Source organism: Protomyctophum bolini, assembly GCF_963924005.1.
Source record: "Protomyctophum bolini genome assembly, chromosome: 8".
Classification (NCBI taxonomy): domain Eukaryota; kingdom Metazoa; phylum Chordata; class Actinopteri; order Myctophiformes; family Myctophidae; genus Protomyctophum; species Protomyctophum bolini.
Window position 1 is genome coordinate 6,241,667 of NC_137869.1, and position 20,308 is coordinate 6,261,974.

A 20,308-nucleotide genomic window follows, 5' to 3' on the forward strand; every position below is an offset into this window, starting at 1 on the left:
TTCAGGCCATAGATTAAATTCTTCCATAACATCAACGTCCTTGTAGGCCTATAACCTTTTCTGCTCAGTCAATAGTCAACATGACATATGGTGGTACTTCAGTAATAAAGTTAGTGATGCATCTCATATCCAAATAGTTGAAAAGGGGACTCCCACGGATTCAGATCACTGTTCAGATACGGTATATTTGATTTGATCCATTTCACCCCGGGTGAGCTCCAGAAGCACCACCAGGCTGCTTTCAGAATGTCAATGTTGTGTATCATAGCCTTCATAATGCTCACATATCCTGTTCCAGGACTCTGAGGTCTCTTCACAATCCCGTGCACACACGGCAAAGCAGGCTGATTCCCAGAGATATAGCCCGCGTATATTGGATTTCCCCGGCAGATGAGACCGCTTGTGACCAATATGTCAATTTTTCCAGTCAGCTTTCAGGGGGGGGGGGGGGGGGGGGTGTCGTGACATCACTCAGCCTATAAGCGGACATTCTGCTGACCAGCTTAAAATCTAGATGTGGCAAGTTGCATCTGTGGCGATTTACAAAACGCCCAGCACACATTAGAGGGCAGGGGCTGTCCAAGGCCTTAAAATGGGTTCAGAACAGTGCACTGTACACATCAAAGAGCGTTTAATTATTTTTGATGCACTCCTGAACTACAGTATAAGTAGTCTAGGAAAATTGGCCTCAGATCCTGTGCAGCAGGGGCGTGGCCCAGTGCGTTGCGTTTCAAATGAAATGCGAATCAAAAGACAGGGGCGGGTTCCACATGGAGTGGGCGCTACATCTAAATAAGACGGAAGGGAAACAGTGGCCTACTACAATTCAATTTGGAATTGGATTCCCTTCGGACTATTTTCATGGTATGCACAGTGCTTCAGACCGGAAAGGGGAGTGTCCGCTCAGATTCTGAGCGCAACGTACTTCCCTCACAGGGATACGTTCCTTTTTTCCCAGAAGTTCCTTTTTTCTCGCCCGCCTAGTGGCGAAAAATAAAACTTCTGGGAACTCAGATTACAGTATAAGAAAATGTGTCATCTACTTTTGTCATTATGATTAGTGTGACTGAATGAGATGATTGTATGAATCACGAGAGAACGATGACTTATTAATCAACTGAAACACTATAATTTGACACACGATAGAGTTAATAAAAATCCATTTGTCATCTGGGGAGGAGGGTGTGGGTGAAATGTTAGGATTTTTGCTAAGCATCGTAATCCAGTTAAACCGAGACAAAAAAATAGCTACCTCCGGATAAGTCTTCACCAAAACAATAACATTTCCAGATCGATCAGTGCTGGCAACGTCTCTACAGTCTCAGGGAGTATAGCATCTTTTCACAAGACATTTCATTTGAGCCTGATGCATATAGGAGCAGGCAGGAAACTCTAGCCTAATGCAGTCTTCTTCGATTCCTCTGTCTGAAAAACCAAGGACTGCGTTTGCTCAGTTAAGAGCAATTGGTGACTTGTTGTGACACACAAGTCTAGTCAGTCTCCAGAGTGCTTATTATTTCAACAGATTTGTTATTTGGAATAAGGGGATATTAATTTGTGTGCAGTTCATGACCGATACAAAGATACAGGCTACCATTATTTTTCAACGGACGCTATAGCCACATAAAGATACAAAGATATATCCAACGTTCATAGCTGCTACAAAAGCTACAACCGCTACAAATAAGTTTAACTGGTTTCAACTTCAGACACAAAGCTAACTACAAAGTGTGCCAGTGTGAACGCATTAGACTCAAGTCAGCCAACTACAAATGAGCTATGGGTGTCACTATTTAGCATAAGGTCACAAATAAGTTTTATTCAAATGATTTCTGATAATGCTGAAGGAGGGAGACATGTTTTCCTTGATAACAGAAGGCAGGCAGGCAGACGGACAGAGAGCCCAATCTTGTGGTAACTAAATTGTTTTTTTTTCTTCCCCCAAGAAAACTGGCAAACTCAAGATCCCTGGAGGCACGTTATGGTGTTGTCATTAACAATGACTGCCTGTGGCGTATTTATTTTCTTATCAGCGGTAATCAGTCTGTGTTGACACTGTCATCTGCGCTCTGCTCTCTGTTTCTGCATGCGATATGGATGAAAGAGGTTTTTAGACCATCGAAATGTTATAAGTTGTAATTTCCTTTGCGTTTTTTGTAACTGTGCTGTCATAAAAAAACATAAACAGGCGTATAGGCCTATTTAGTTTACAGTCTGCACTGAATTATTTAAACAAATGATTGCATACAGCCATCATATAATCTAAGAATGTCCTTCGTCAAAAAGGGCTACTGAATCCCTTTATTGCCATGCATTTACTAGTGCTGGAGATCATCAAACAGGAGAAGGGTCAGACTCATACGCTTTCCACAGATGACTAGTGAGCAGTGGTGTCATTGTTACTGGTACCACGGCATTATAATCACGCCACGTGCATGCGCGTGCATGCACACAGAACAGCTGATATAGCCTAAGCCTATTGTTAAATAGTGTATGAGAGTTTTAGACACAAACACAAAAGTAGACTCAAAATAGTCAGACAAACCTCTTTTACTGCACACTATAGCGAAACTAAAAAGTTTGTTTTGGAGTCCAAAGTTTAGACGGATGAATCGGTTCTTTGATGGAGGAGGAGGAGGCATTCTTCTTCTCAGGTAAACAGTTAAAGCTGTCCTGTTAAAAGTAGTACAAAGTAGTAGTAGCCATTTGATCGGCACGGTACTTGACACGGTGTGAAAATAGGAGGGGGGGGGGGGGGGGGGGGGGGTTTGAGCCAGTAAACCTACCACTGGGTACTTTGTGCGTCTCGTCTCTGAGTGAAAGTTGACCATAAAAAAAGGCTCTGGCCTCTTGCCCTCCAGTCACTCACAGAGTAGATAGCTGCTGGTTTTGGACAGCAGCATGACTGACTGCTTCTCCACTGAGGAGCACCATTTTTCCCACTTCTCAGCCCAGATATGCCGAGAGGCGTCTGCCCGTCTAGAGAAGTGACTCTGGACTTACGGGCAAGAGTGTGTGCACGTGTGTGTGTGCGCGCGCGGGGGAGGAGTGTGCGTTTCTGTTGTGGGTTATGTGAGCACATATACTGTACGTCTAGAGTGTGTGTGTAGTGCACATGTCTACCTCTCTCTTGCTGAAATGTATCCGTCCAAATTTGACAGTACAGGGGCAGACAGCCATGTTGCCGAATTCTGATCATTTAAATGCTCAGAGGCCTGAACTGAATAGCAGAGCTGTGGAAAAAAAGAAAGATGGAGAGCAGCCCTTCACATGCCTCCATATCACATAAGGGACTCCCTGCCACTTTCCTGTGAAAAATAATGCTCACTTGTCAATCTTCCTGGAGCTAGTGAGATAGACCCGGTCCCCTGGAGACCACTTGAGGTGTATTCTTTGTTTCATCTAGGGCATGCCTCAGAGGAGATTGGGACTGCTACAGTATATATATATATGAATTGCCAACAAAATATAGCGCAAGAAGCAAAAAAAGGAAAATAAGACACAATTGACAAAAAACATTGGGATAATGCACAGCTATCGCGTTTTAGCACATACTATACAACTGGTTATGGTTTGCAGTCATTTCTCCCAGCAGACTCGTAGACAAACGGACACCCCCCCCCCCCCCCCCCCCCCCCCCCCCCCTCTGTGAACGTGGACCGGAGGCAGTGTTAACTTGAAATAATTCTTCAAATTTTGGAGGTACGAAACCTTAGATTAGATGACATCTAAGCTCTGGAGAACCAACTGCTCTACTTTGCAGTGCAAACAAAATGTCAACTGATATTTAATAACCCAATTAAACTGGAACTTTTTTAAACCAATCAGATTACTGTAATCACTGGCCTAAATACTTAAATTACTGCCTGATGATTAATTGAACTGTACAACTTTATTTACACAAAGGCATTGAATTCCCACAGACAAAGCAATTCTCTGCAGTCCACCACAACAAAACTATAAACTCATCGAGTGATTTATCTACTGTATGTGGCAATGCATACAATGCAGGCAATGTGTGTGTGTGTGTGTGTGTGTGTACACACACACACCTGTATTTTGAAGGACTTTGAGTGGAGAACTGAAGATGTCTGCACAGTCACAAGTCCACTCCCTGCAAACGTCTCTGGCACTTCTGACTGTGCAAACATTTTTCAAATCTCAGCATTACTGTATATCCTTTATTTAGCCATTTCTCTAGACTGAAAATAGTAACCGAGGGACTACAAAATCCAGTTAATATAATGCAACACAGGGTCAACATTTTCAGCAAACAAATTAGGAGCAATCACACTGACAAAGAGTTACCATTTTCTCAATCCTTTTTAAAATGTAACCTTAAACTCCTCCATATTAATTCAGATCCGACAGTTTCATGTCCTTCTGGAAATTATTCTAGTATATAAAGGCGAAGCGCATTTAAAAGCTTTTTTTTATGCCTAATTATGCTCCAACTCTGGGGAGCAACATTTGTGCTGTTGTGAAAGCGCAGGCCATATTGATTTTTTGTTTCCACACATGTATAAACACAGATAAGGAAGAACCAGCCCTAGGAGAGATTTATATACAGTATACGAGCCAACCGATATCTATTGAACACCTTCTTATACCATTCTCGTGAATTAGTGAGGTTAACAAATGAATACTGCAATTTGTATCATTTTAAAAGACAGGGTTACCTAATCAGAAAGCGGTTATAAAGTCACGTGTTCCCCGATAGTAAATTAGTTTAGAGCTGTCAACCACGCATGGAGAGGTTGCGTTGAGAGAATTCTTATCACAGTATGTCCCACTGGTACTTCTAAAGGAGCAGATTTACACGGCATCTCTCTCATTTAGAGGCAAAATAACACACACACACACACACACTATATAATATATATAATAGTGTTTATATAAAATTATCCAGAGGACTTAAATCACTGCTATCAAGGTTTTCAATGGTCGTTCATTTTCATGCAAATGGCATTAACAACTGTATCAAAACAATGATCTGTCAATAAAAATAGCACTGAAATCGAGAGCTGCTACTTTGTAGCTCATCGCTTAATAATTAACTGTGCATTAAAAAAAAAATGTGTCAGTCCCTTCAGACTTGTTGAAGTTGAAGTTGTCTGTGTTACTGTTAATACTTTGCAGCATGTTTTTTTCTTTTTTAATTCATGCCTGAAATTGATATGTCTTTATTGTTGTAGCTTTTATTTATCATTGTGTTATCGACTGTAACACACTGTGTGGCACTTTGTGACTTGAAAAGGCTTGACAACGTTTAGTAGTGGTGGAAAAGAACCCGGCATGTTTGAAAGCAGCATGTCTCAAAGCAGCAGAATAAAACCATTGAAGAGGTGCCAACATGTGGATATTGGTCTGCACTGACATTCATTATATTATGTGTCAGCTAAGTATTTCTCCAAGGCCCTGGCTCTATAAAACACACATTTTAATAAAGGCGCCACACTGATGTTGGGTATATTCGCATATTATCTCAGATACACTATCAGAAACTTTTACATTATGCTTTTCTTGCACCACACAATATGTCAATGCTGTTTGCAAATTCAGATAGCCCGCCTAAGGCCATTTCTCAATTTTGTACCACGCATTTTGGAAGTTCGAGCAGCCCTAGTTTCATAACATTCACCACACATCCTAAGGACTAAGTTGACCTTCATTTGAAGTACGAACATAACAGAAGAGTCTCCAGAACTTAGTTAGGAGTCGTTTTTCCCCCCACAGCAACATTGAAATGCCCAATAAATGAGCACATGGCTGATTACTGACCCCCAACATGCGAGGTATAGGCATGACCCCTGTAACTTCCTCTACTGTCATTACGGGAAGGCAGCAGCAGAGGCAGTTAGTCTAACTACCGTGCGGCCGGGTGAGGACATAGGATGGCCGGTGGCTAATGAAGGTGAAATGCAATGACACTCTATTTCCCTACGATCCCCCGCCACCCTCCCTCTTTCCTTTCTCTCTCTTTCTTCCTCTCTCTCTCTCTCTCTCTCTCTCTCTCTCTCTCTCCCCACTTTCCTCTGTTTGCAACTCAGTGGGTTCACAGTGACCTGATCCTCTCAGCTCATCTGTGACTGTGCTGTCATAGTGCGGCGAACATGCACGCACGCACACACACACGAAAGCATGCAAGCACTCAAGCATGCACACGCACGCACACTTTGAACTCAATTAACTTTGAGAAGGAAGCTCATAGATGGCTCCGCCTTTTTCTTGAACTTTTCCTAAATGTCATAAACATACAATAAATTGTTTATAGGGTCAAAATAAGTAGAATAATATAGCCTTTCCACAGGCAGCATCTTTTTATATTTTTCCAAAAAGAATACAAACAGCCAATAGCATATTACAAAGTTATCCCCCTCAGTGGTGAAAATTCCGGGAGGAAAAACGGGCAAGCTATTCTATTCAAGACAGAAAACACACATCTCCTGGTCGTCTAAGGCAGTTCCATATTCTGCACCCCGGAGGGGAGCAGGCAATTGTGTTCGGCTGCCTCTGCATGGATCAGATATCCTGTGGCTATTTAAGATAGGCCCTATGGCCGGGTGTAAGGCCAAAAGCCTGCTGAGAATTTCCCTTTGGCAAAGAGTATACCTTCAGATTCATTAGAGAGACAGAATTCCTTTTAGGCTCTAACCTAGAATATGGAAATTGAGGTTTTTGGGGGTCATTATTTCTTTTTCAACGTAATGCATTCGGAATATTTTACAATATTAAAGTGACACATCTATGGTGCTTCCCTAGGTGATATGCATCTGTACTACCGTATGACTTTTATTGCAAAACATGAATACACGGACTGCACATTTTATAGAAAATAATGTAAGATCATGATTTTAGTTTAATTATACAGTTATGATCCTTGATAAGATTTTTAAAAAAAATCGTATTCAGTCATGGCCTAGTCTCTTTATGGGACCATTACATTGTACAGCCCATCTCCCCATCCATCAGGCTCACAGAGGCAAACCACAGGTCATTATTACATGCCATTTGACCAGAGATATCACACCGTCAAGTGCAAGAGCACGGTCAAGAGCAACAAAGACATTACGGATATTATAGAACAGGTCTACATTTCTATATCGCCATTAACCAAAGTGTTACTGTACATTCACCCATTCACACGTTATACAACAGGTTGTTTCGAGGAAGAACGTCTAATTAAAACAAATCATTCAGCCATGTTGTTCTCCCAGAGAGGAGCAGACTCGGTGGCTAGGCTAGCTAGTTTCTTGGGACATCTGTGGTCGTATAGTGGCTTCATCATGACACACACATTAAACACTTCCGCGCTGCTTACAGAACTCGCCTTTTCGGCACGTTCTTGCAGCAACACAGGTGTGCCATTAATGACGGTAACGCACACCCTCTCGTGTAATATTGCTTAATTGTACCAAAAATCTCAATTAAACTTAATTTCAATCAGGAAACATCATTATCAATAATGATGATGGAATGTTAAGCAAAAATAATTAGGGTTGTCATTTTAACTAGTCGAGTGGAACTATACTAATGCATGCCTTAGACAGAGACACGCTTCACTTAGTCTTGCAGAGGGCCACTTCCTTCTTACGTCTCCATTTCTAAACATTACCAATTTTCATTCTCTAAGAAAATGATTTGTTGGGACAACCGGACACCTGCTCACACACTTATAAGAGTACTTTCTTAAGCCCTACCAATTATTTCACAGTCAAACACGCATTACGACAAGCAAAGTGTCTGTTGCGGCGGGAGGGGTGGCTGCTGTTCATTAACTGCCCGTTAAGTTGTTAACGTCCAACTTTTTTTCAAGTGATATAATGGACTCTCCAGATTGACAAGAGAAGTTGCCGTTGATACGTATTACGTACATCACTGTATGCAGTCGCTGTATCATGTCATTCTAAAGGGCGGGGAATTAAACATCTCGCATATGACCCCAATTACAACTTCTCTATGACTTCAGACATCGCAATCTTGAGAGGGCGGATTCACAGCGATCGTTGTCAGTCACTGTCAGTACAAGTCTTCCAACTTAAGAACTTTGAGAATGACAGCAGCCTCTTCAACTTCGTCTCGGTTGAGAGATTCAGCTTACTCTTTACAAAAGTTACAGGCTATTTATTTGTATTGTGTTTATCGAGGGAAAGGGTGGTTGTTTCTATGAAGCCATAAGTCAGCGGTTTCTTTTTATATATTTTTTTTTACTAGTTTGTGGCTTAACCCATTCTGACCGGGCACCCATTTTGGTGTTGGCATCATGTTATGCTTTAGCTATTGAAAAATAGCAGATCTACAAGCTCATAGCGCGCCACCGAGTGGCGCGCTACGAGCTTGTAGGTCTGCTATTTTTTGAAAAATCGAAGAACGACTGACATTTTTAGAATCTGATCTCAGGTCAGAATGGGTTAATCAGACCAGTGTGTGTCCAGTGGAAACCTCGTATGAATCTGATCTCAGGTCAGAATGGGTTAACAAGAATGACTTGATGCGGAGGGTGTTGATTAGATGTGAAGGTGAAAATCTGAGCTTGTGGAAACAAACCAATATATATTCATGAGGACAATTACATGGAGCTCTAAAATTACACCTTTTTATTATCATCACCGTCCTCAGACAGCGGCTACTGGCTAGCCTTGAGAGACAGAAGATGCCTCAGTACCAATTAAAGGAATCACGAATCAATATTATTCTTACATATGCGTCTTGGCTGTATTTTGTTTGTTTGGTTTTTTTTTAACCCACAATTTTGTTTCCGCCACTTCCACAGGGTGTCCAAGCACCGTGTGACAATAATTTTGCCTGTTGGCCATTTAGGATTTTTCATTGGGATCCTGAAATAAGACGTTCTATATAACAATAATACTGAAAATGTTATTAATTTAGTAATAATGGCTTTAATTTGTCATTCTATTGTTTCCATTGGTAGTACAGTATTAATATTTTGCTGTGCTACGGCCAGCTATTTATATCATATTTAATATATTCTATGCGTATTTCAAAGCACCATAACACATTTTAGTTCAACACCAAAGTCAAAAGGCCGACCTGAACCTACACGATTTAGTGTGAGAATTGAATCTTTGACTCAATTAAATCAACACTCCATTTCTGTAAACTCTCAAATAACCAAATCAAACATCGGCACCCAAACAATGGCCACACACTAACTAACAGGACGTACAACAAAACTTGCAATCAAAAAATGGCACAAACAACACAAGAAGCCTCATTTTGGCCATGCATTACTTCACAAAGTAGAACATGCAATCACAGCTGGCTCAACGACCCCTATGGCGAGTGTCACGGCACCGACCAGGGAACATGAACCCATAGAGAATAGAATTCTGGGTTAGGATGGGGTGAACAGGCCGGGTGGCATGGAGGTAAAACTCTCACCCACCATCCCAGAGGTTCGTTATAGCACGAGCCTCTGGCTTGTTGCCCTAACAACACCCGAACAAACACAAGTGTTCGCAGGTGGGAAGGTTGGAGGGGACTGTGTCCTTGTCGCTGCACTAATGACTCTCACTTGTTGGCTGAGGCGCCTGTTCAGCGGGAGGGGAGCTGGGGGAGATAGTGTGAACCTAGTGCTTTCTTCCCAGACCCCTTTTCCTGCCCAATATCGAACCAGTTCAGAGTGTTTCTCCACTGAAAATGAATTGGTTCAGAACCCTACAAGTTGGTTCCAAGAATCTAGAACGGAACCAGTTCTGGAACTGGTGGAAAACGAAAAGGGGCCCCAAAGAAATTCCTTGCGGTCATGTGAAAATAAATGGCATGTCACATATGTGGCTACACTACAGGTTCACAGTGTTGGCAGCAATCAGCCAGAGAACACAGTACAAGGTGTGTGTGTGTGTGTGTGTGTGTGTGTGTGTGTGTGTGTGTGTGTGGGGGGGGGGGGGGGGGGGGGGGCACTGACTTAATTGGGGATGGGGAAGAGAAAAGAAAACAACAGTACTCAATACAATAAAATAATTGACTCACCAATCAGAAGAGCTGCAGATGATGTCTCAGCTTTCAGGTAACATCATGCGGACATCTTTCCATTCATCGACCAAAACGCCTATAATCAAAACAATGTGGTACATCATTTAACCCGTCTTTCTGTAATCCTGTCACCTAACCAACCAAAGTCAGGACCCAAAAAACTTCACTTACACAATTCTACAGATTTAGGAATCAAATGCAGGAGTTTGCGATCAAAAATGACCACAAACAACATCAGAAGCCCAATTATCCTCAACCATTAGGCTTGTCTGCACTGTATGTGCAACCACATCACTTCAAAAATAAGCCGGCTGATTGGGTCCCATGAGTATCGACTTGTTGAATCGCAATGCAACAACTTTAAGAATGTATCACATTATTATTGTTATTTCATAATCTCAGCAGCTCGGCACCTCTGTCCAGTTTTATAAAACCAGCTTTATTTGGGGAATTCTGTTGCAAGAACTTGCAAGTTTCAACTTGGGTCATCCATCATGGCTCTTTGGTCTGAACTAGACTAGTAGACTTTCAGTGCTTTTTAGGAGCCACATGTGGCTCTTATAGGCCCTCTCCCGTGGCTCCCAGTTGCTACGGCAAAGAAGTATGAAAAGGAATAAGAGGTTTTCTTTTTCTTTTCTTTAATTTATTTTACATTTATTAATCATAATTTATTATTGAATTTGTAGGAGGCATAAAGTTATTCTTTCACCACTAATGCTGCTGGCTTACTGGTACAGTATACTGGATATGCTTTGAGAAATTAGCAAACAATAAATATTGAAAGACCAGAAAAATCCCAAATAATTAAAGTTTGCTTTATTAAAGCAAACATTATTTTGCGGCTTTTTGGGCCAAAAATGGATCTTCTGATAATAAAGGTTACCCCTGTAGGTCCAGGCCTACCCCTGGCCTGGACTATTAGCAACATGCCGAAATTGACAAAAGTTACCTGTAATGGCATGCCGATATTGACAAAAGTTACCTGTAATGGCAATGTTTCTAATACGATCCAATGTCAGCGTCCACGTTCCTTCGCCATTACTACACAGGTGGGAGTGATCCTGCGCAGACACAAAAAGAACAGTTAGATTTCCAGTTGATGTTGCCTTTTAGCAGTCTTTGTCTGAGGTTGTCTGTCTGTAATGCAAGGGTTCCCAAACATTTCAGGCCGACCCCCAAAAATAATCATAATATTGAACTGGGGAGTGCCGAGTCTGGGGACCCCCCTTACGGCTGGGCTATACACTGGGGTCGAATATTGTGTCCATATAGGAGACGATTTCAAAACTTGGCTTGTGATTGGTTGTCAGTGGCGTAGGGAGCGCTCTGCTGTGGTCATTTTGACCACACACACACACAAGTGGTTATATGCCGCGGTGTAAACTGTAAAGCAAGTGCTTCCTAGGAAATCGTTTCCTACGGGCACAATAGTAGCACACTGGGGATGGAACCGTACCACGGCCGTATTTACTTTCTTTTTTCTTTCCTCTGAAGGCGAGGTGAAGGGCTGACCCCAGCAGACACAACCTTCAACCTGCGCATCACACCCGCGCTCGGTGTAGCCGGGTTCCATTGATTATAGTGGCATTGTACCATTGCAGACTCCCACGAACGGTGCGGCGCAATTCCGCTCCAATTCCGGCCCCAGTGTAGCCCAGCCCCTAGCCTCGGAAACCGCAGGCGTTTTGTTTTCAAAAGGAGAAAAAAAAGCCTAGGTGAGCCAAGCAGGAAAAGTGGCATAGCAGTGGGGGGAGTGTGGCAGATTACTCTGCCACTGACTCATTTAATAGTTGACATAGACTGTTTCTTGTGTTCTCCCAAATATATGTAAAAAATATATGTTTAATGACTGTATGTATGTATGTATGTATGAGGACAACAATGGGTTAAAGTCTCACCTTTATTCTCTAAGTTGGGAATCATGTTTGGAGAATGTTTGACATGTGTTACCACAGTGCTTCCTGGTGCAGACCAGTGGGGAAGGACCCGATTGTAGCATGAGGCTGCCTTTTATAGTGCCTGACTCCATTGTAGGGAGCATGCTCAGTCCATCCCACTGGATCAGACCAATGTAGGGTTTTGTAAATATAGTGAATTATTGTGGATGATGTGTAATGATTTAAATGTGAATTATACAAGGGTTAAATGTTATTATGTGTTAAAAGTAGTTTAACTGGACATGGGCCTAGCCTATATTTAAGAAGAGGGACCTACCACTGTCCGGCAGTCGATGTGCAGGGCTGTAGACCAGCAGGGCCAACCTTGTATTTCGCTAAACCAATAGCAGTGCAGAGGGGCGCCGCGTCTCTCCAAATTTGGCGACGCCAGTGTTCTCCGCTGCGTTCTACTGGGGAGGGGAGCGAGAGGAGGGGAGGGGGGGTCATAGGTTGGTGAACGAATAGGAAGGCGGCAGAGGATTCCAGCGCCAGTTTGTTCCGCCATCCATGCCCAGGTAAACATAGGTCTCTTTCACTCAATTTCTCAATTGTAGGAATTACATTTATTTGACTCAGCGCCACAGATAAATAGTGAAAATTGCCGCACTTGTAGATCGACAATTTTCACAATGTTTGCCTCTTTCTTACATATAATATTTGAGAATTTGGCTAATTTGGTATTAAAAGTGATTTATTGTAGGCTATTTAAACTTGAAATGTGCAGATACCCTGTATAGACTTGGTTTGATTACTATTGAGTGAGAAAACACCCCCTAAAAAAAGAAAATTATAAAAATAAAAATAATAATTTGGGGACCAGTTTGTAAACCACTGTGTTAGTGCTCCCCTCAAGACCTCTTCCCTACTGCACTGTGCCTTCTATAACATTTGTCCATCTAATGCCAGACCACAGGTGTCTGAAAGTTAAATAGCAAAATATATGCATATATATATTTAATTATGCCAACAATAAATGGCTCCTAGCCTGACATCATTTCGTTTCACTTCATTATTTTAATGGTAGCGATTCAGGGCTGGAGCCAGGCTATAATGGCTCCTATTACAATGTAACATCTTTCAATTTTAAAATAAGTGCAGGTCTATGTGAACCATTGTAGCCTAATACACAAAATATGCAGTGCAGTGCACATAATGTAGGCCTACATTAATTCATTCAAGAGCCAGAAATATTTCTGTACAGCGAATTAACTGAACAATAGAACAGAAAATAAAACTTACCAATCATTTGAGCTGCTACAGGTCGAGTTTTATTTGATTTTCATGTCATTCACCTGAGCGGAAACATATACCGGTAGTCAGTTAATCCATCCATTTCATGGAAACCATGGCTTCTCTAGTGAATTAGCCTAAATAACCCTTTACAATTATGACGCCAGCTTATTAATAATACTATTATTCATAACTTTGTTTTTGTTTTAGGTAAGCGCCAGTGTGAAAGTAGTCATGTCATTACTTGTAGTTGTAATGGGCCTCACCTGTCCGCTCTGGACTATGTTTTAGGAGGGCTAACTGAAGCAAGCACCTACTAAAACAATCCTCCAGACAGTCCTGTTCCACGGTTAATGTTCGACGGGTGCTGCCTGCTCTGTCATTTAACATGACAGTGCATTAAATACTAGATAAATTGATGGTTGTTGCAGCAGTCGTCAACTATCTCCTCGAGTCCTCATGTCAATTTTAATAACCGTACTATGTAATGTCCATCCACTGCTACCCAGCTGTAGCTACCCAGCTGAGCTTTGTCAACACCGCATCCACCAGTGCAAAAGAGAGGGAACACTAAAATCAACGCTAATCACTTCCAGCTGGCTAGCAGACTCGCGCGACAGCCAAAGCACTTTAGCCCCCACCCCACTCCTCCACCGCGAGCACCCTACCTTTTGAACCGATCCATTGACAGCAATACATCAGCAAATCAAAACGATGCAACATCCTCTCTTATATTGACATTTGTTCTGAGGACTGAGGAGGGATTTACCTATTTTTTAGAGTTTTTGATTACTTGTTTTGTTTGTTTGTTTGTTTATAAAGTTAATTTATTTAGTGTCTTCTTTTTTTTTTTTTGTAAACTTTATTTTTACATTTTCTTCCGTTATCACATTTTGGCAGTACATTGCATTACATGTATGTAAGTAAACACACAAAACACACAAACACATACGACCCCTCCCCCCCTCCCCCCTAGGCTAAAACAAAAAAAAACAAAACAAAAACAAAGTGGTGGGACAAAGCAGTGTGGACAAGCCTGCTACTGACAGGTCCAACTTTATATGCACACAAGTCTATAATCACCATATTCTTCACAGTGTCTTGGTTAAACACACATCCAACAACAGGACCTGTTATGAAGATTATGTGTGATTTATTAAAACCAAAACTAAACCATTGGTGAACTTTTTAGTTGGATTTTTGGCCTCATGGTCAAAAGTTAAATGGGCCTATTCAGCAATTTGGACATATTTCTGACTCACCCAGCATACATAATTAAACCTGTGGTGGGTTTCCTTCAGCTTTCTTTTGCGAATGTGCAAGTTTTCACTGCTGTACATAATAAAAAAAGCTGTTAATTAAATCATGTTTCGAAATTCACAAAAAGAATAATGTATAATTGTTAATCAGAGAGCTTTCATTACAATTTTCTCACGATTGTTATATATCACGGTCAAGTGTTACATCTTTGCAAGGACAAGGAATGGGCACACAGCACAAAATAAAATCTTCAGTGTTAATACTCTGAGACTTGAATTAACTCTGACCTTATACAGGTCAATTTTTGTTCCATTTTTATATACTTATTCTCAAAGTAATATGAATACTGAGGATTTTACTGATGCAACATATTCCTAAACCTCCCTTAATATTCGGATTAATCCCTCTGCTGAATAACGTCCCAGAGCAAATATGTACATAATGGACCGTTTCATCTGCAGCACAGATTCCATCAAGTGGACCTTTGTGATTTTGAGTCACATAGTGATAGTGCATCCCATCAGCCCTGCACTCTCACACACAATGATTCCTGTATTGATTAACCCCTGAGTCCAACCACCGATAAAAACAACTCTATTTGACTCGGCTGCCTTTCTATACCGCGACACCACCACTCTCTTCCCTCCATCTTCTCTTCTCTCCATCCTTTCTCGTATTCTAACTCCACCTTTGACTTCTTCCTACCGAGAGCATGCAGGGGCTTAGCAGGAAGTCCGTTGTGCATTCCATCATGGAGCCGGGACAATGGCCACCCCTGTCAGCATGCTCGACCCCCGCCGGACCTCTGGCACCATCGACTGAGTGACCCAGTGTACTGTTCATGAAGAACAACATTTCCTCCAAGTACAGAGGGGGGTGGGGGGGAGGGAGAAACTAGCAATATGTGACTGACACAGGGTGACAAACACTTTGGACATGGGGCACAGCAAATGGATGCAGGGAGCGCCGCTCAAGGCTCAACATGTAGCGAGTGACACGCTTAAATTGACACGTCCGTCCGGGTGACATACGGTATGTTGATACCTTGGCAGTTAAGCACCACTTGAGATTCTTTGCATCTGCTTGTCCTGTGAGGCTTCTGGCACATTGTCCACATGGAGACTGACCTTGCAGTCAGATACTGCAGTGGCTCTGTGAATACAAATGCTACTGGCTTTCTGTTTCCCCACACAATCTTCTCTGAACACGTCTAGTGCTAAAGTATTGGTATATATTGTATGTAGCAAAGACTCTGGGAAATTTATTTTTAATTTATTCTTAAGGGATGACTGTCTTTATAATGATCAGTCTGGATTGAACACCCCCATCCTAATTAACACATTATGAATTACCTATGGGTATGAGCTTCTGTTCAATTCCAGACCTTCAGTCACATATGCTCATAATGTTTTGCATTGAGGATTAACTTGTAGATCAGCTATTTTCAGCACACAATACCGACACGCAACGACTGTATGTATAAACCAGGCTTTATTGACTTCAGAACACATAAGCACAAGACGGGTTACCACCCCAAAATATACAGAATAGGAATTTCTAATTTGATCTGACTGCCACTCACAGCTGTAAGCTATAAGAACAAAGGGAGAGTCCTAATGTGGTTTCTACTCCATATCACCTTCAAGCTGGAAAAAGGCACTAATGTACTCAAGACAAAACAACCATTCAACATCTGTTGGGATCCCCCTTGGCTCCGCTTTAATGCATCGAAGCACTGCAATGTGCTGGGAAGGAAGGATAGATTGTGGGCCCCAGCCACGCAGACAGGCCAATGAGAATTCCCTGTAATGATTGCATTGCACTGTAGGCCTATTGCCATAGAATTGCAAAAGCCAAGCCGCAGTATGTCATTGAAAAGCTATCTAAGTCAGGACATCTGCAGTGGCGGCCAGAGTTGTGTGCTGTGCATTAAAGGTGAAACTAATCAATGAGGCGGCAGAACCACCATAATCCATTACAAGCAGCATTGTTGAAATACATTCATATTAAAAGTCTCTTTCCTGGGCTTTTTGCTAAAACATGTAATAGAAACCATTCATTGCAGCCTGGGCATCAATGGAGCTTATCACAAATAAGCTCAATGTAATTTACCGAGATGTATTAACATAGAAATGGCTCTGAGGGCGCGGAAGTATGCCTCACGTTGGACCATGCGATCGTCAAAATCTATTTTTGATTGTCAGGGATATGAAACCCCCAGCTCAGATGTCATTAATTGCACATCTTCCTCTCTCTCTCAGTCAACATAATGCCTCCCTCCTTCGTCTGCATGTAGTGTGCAATGTGAAACGTTGAATCTGAGATTGCATTTACAATGTTGGCATGACATCTTGCATAGAGAGTTTGATGGGGGATTAATGTGATGCTTTTTAAAGCTCACGTCAGTAGGAAATGTAAAGGTTTCGCGTACAGTAGCTCACATTCTAATTCCAAATATAGCATTTGTTAGATTGCTGTACTTAAGACCATTTCTGAGAATAAGAGTCATACGTCATATTGTGTTATAAGTTGACAAATTTGTTGTGTACTGTACTGTATACAATGAAATTGGCTATTCAACAGAAATTACCAAGCCATAGTCGTCGTGACGTGTGTTTGCAAATTGTCACCTAACAGCAGTATAGCAGGTGATAGTTCTCCTCTCCACAGGTGAAATAAACTGTTGATATTCATCAGAAATGTGAAATTGATTTCTTGAAATGTATTCACATTTTAATAAAAATGAAATCAGATTACATCTCGCCACACTTCACTCATGTTATATTGAAACTGACCCAGGGTTCAGAAGACATTAAATTACACAACGTGGATTCTTCTATCACAGCCGTCTCAGACTATGCTATTCCTTTATACTGGGTCCTCTGTATAATTGCATTCAAGCAACAGAACTTGATGTTTCCCCATAAATAAATAAAAGAATGGACCTGAATCTACGGCATTCGCATTTACAACTTGAGTGCCTGATCGTTAACACTTGTTGATAATCCTCAGGGTTAATTTATTCATTTTGTAACACCGAGGCGGTCCATTTGCTAGCATTTTGTTCACTCTGACACTCTTGACACATTACAAGTGTGAACACTTGTAATTTCTAAAAGAATATATTTCATATTTTGTATATCTGTGTCCTCACAAGCGAGAGTAGAAGTAGAACAAGCGAGTTGTGTGAGTTGTGTGTACCGCACCAGAAATTTGACTAAGACAAAGTACTGTACATATAGGACAATGACAACACAAAGGCAATGGAAATAATATGACAAAGATCACACCCCCTCCAAAAAATATGTTCTTAGAAATGAGCACTCGCCTCCTCTCTCTCTCTGTTTCCGGGACCCTGTGGGACCACTTGGCCAGGATTAGCATGACAAGGTTCCTCTGCATAAGGCCTTTCTGCATCTTAATGAGAAACTACAATACAACCGAGACATTAATATATTTTATGTCTTGTCTTCGTAGTCACCTTGCTCGCGCTCGCCACCAGCAAGGAAACTCAAAATCAATATTCAGTTGCAATACACTCCCATGCTCAAGGTTACAACTGTTTTCCCTCAACTTATCAATTAAAAAAACAGCGTACTGGCCTCATGGATCCCATGTGTGCAGTTCCTCTGTGAATCATTTGGCTTCCCAAGCAAGATGTTTTGATGTGCCATGGCCTGATTCTGATCAATATACCTTGATGCCTTGATCATTGGAAAACAGGACATGTATTGCATGTTATTGCATAATTCCACTAGAGATTCCATATTGCCATTTGACAATCTCAAACATCTATTCATTTTTATACTGCAGGTGATACAGGGTTTATATATTACATTCTTGCCGTGTAGAAAAGACTGTAAAATGCCGATGAGGTGCAAATAATTCATGACATATATTCATGGAGCATGTGAACAGGCTTTAAATATTAAACAAATTATGAAACATTCTCTTTTATTGGATAAGATCCAGAATGTAAGGAAAACCCAGAGAGATTCTCGATTATGTCTTTAAGCTGGAAAAGACCTACAGTACAAGATAAAAGTATTATTTTCAATTTGAGGCATGAACCTCATGGTCGGCAGCTGCTGCCCTTGTGAATGTAATACTATATTAGTACTACTGTATTAGCTCTGCTCCTATAACTCACTCAATCAATGAATGTGATTTATGCTTTTTCCTTTTACGTTGTATGCGTTTCGCTGATGCAGCACAACCTGAAATGAGTGAGCATGAGTGAGCGGGCAAGGGTCAGTGCCTTGCTCAAGGTCAGTTTGACAGGGTGCTGTAAGAAAGAAATTGTGCTTTAAAGTATAGAGTGCAGTACAAAAAGTTTGTGATGATATGTGATATGTATTTACTTTATTGATTTAAACATCAACGTGGATATCCACACTTTAATTAACCCCTTTCAACAGGGCAGCCATATTTTGGGCATGTCATTATAGGCAAAACATGTTGTGAGATTGCTTTGCAGATCAACGTTTTCACTATATGATTATATGTATAAAGGATGTAAATGAGAATTTATTTGTTTTCTCTCTCTCTCTCTCTCTCTCTCTCTCTCGCACAATTTAGGCATTTAGCAGAAGCTCTTAATCCAGAGCGATTTACATTAAGCAAGAACAAAAAAGCATGGGAATACATCACATAAAAAGCATTTATCATAAAACATGCGTAAGCTAAGAATGTAACAGTGGAATATCTATATGATGAAACTATATATATACTATACTATGCTGTAGTACACACACACACACACACACACACACACACACACACACACACACACACACACACACACACACACACACACACACACACACACACACACACACACACACACACACACACACACACACACACACACACACACACACACACACACACACACACACACTTTAAACTGGGTTTCACTCATTCAATGACCACACAGTTTCCTTCTTTTTGCGCTTCTTTACTTTGTAGTTGAGTACAGTTGTACAGGCATTGTGTAAGTCACTTAGTGGGTAAGTCAAGTAAGGTGAAAAACCTTAAAGGGAAAATAAAAAAGAACTAATGTAAGTATAATGCACATTCAATCAATACACATACTTTACACCTAAATATCATTTTTACTTAAGTGTTTCTTAATCAACTCATTTCTAAATCAATTCATTTTTTAAACTCATGAAATGTAAATTAAATAAACAATGCATCATTGAAACGTTTTTTATCAATCAATAATCAATTCAAATGTATTTTAAATCAAATGATCATGTTCATTGTTCATGTCCAATTGGCCATCATGTTTCCTTTAACTTCAACTAAAGTCATCATAAACAACAACAACAAACAATGACAAGTGTCCATGAACTGGCATGCAACTGGCATGATCTGTCACAAATATACAGTTCTCTCACCGGCTGTCTCTCCAGCATTTATATGGCTGCACCATTCTGCTCTGCTGTTTGTGTGTGTTGCTCCTGTTTGGATGCACACTGCTGTTTCTCATGGAGGTTTGTGTGTTTCCTGTGTTTGGCCAACGCCCTACTCTCAGGTGCAGTGAATGCACTGATGCTGATTAGGCATTTGGGGAGTGAGTGAGTGACAATCAGCTGAGTGTCAGTGGCAATGATTGTCAGTCCAGATTGAACCCTTTGCTCTCCATTTCTCCAAGTTGACTTCACACACACGCACACGCACACGCACACGCACACACACACACGGTCCTATATTCAATAGGAATTCAACATAGGAACACACAGACGGCTGAGATCAGCTGTTGTGTTCAGATCTACTCATGCGTATTGATGGGCCGTGGCTTCCTCGGGCTCGGTTAGAACTTGGAATGAATGGGTCACAAAGGTCCAAACCTTGTCTGCTGCTTTCACGTTTGCGCATCA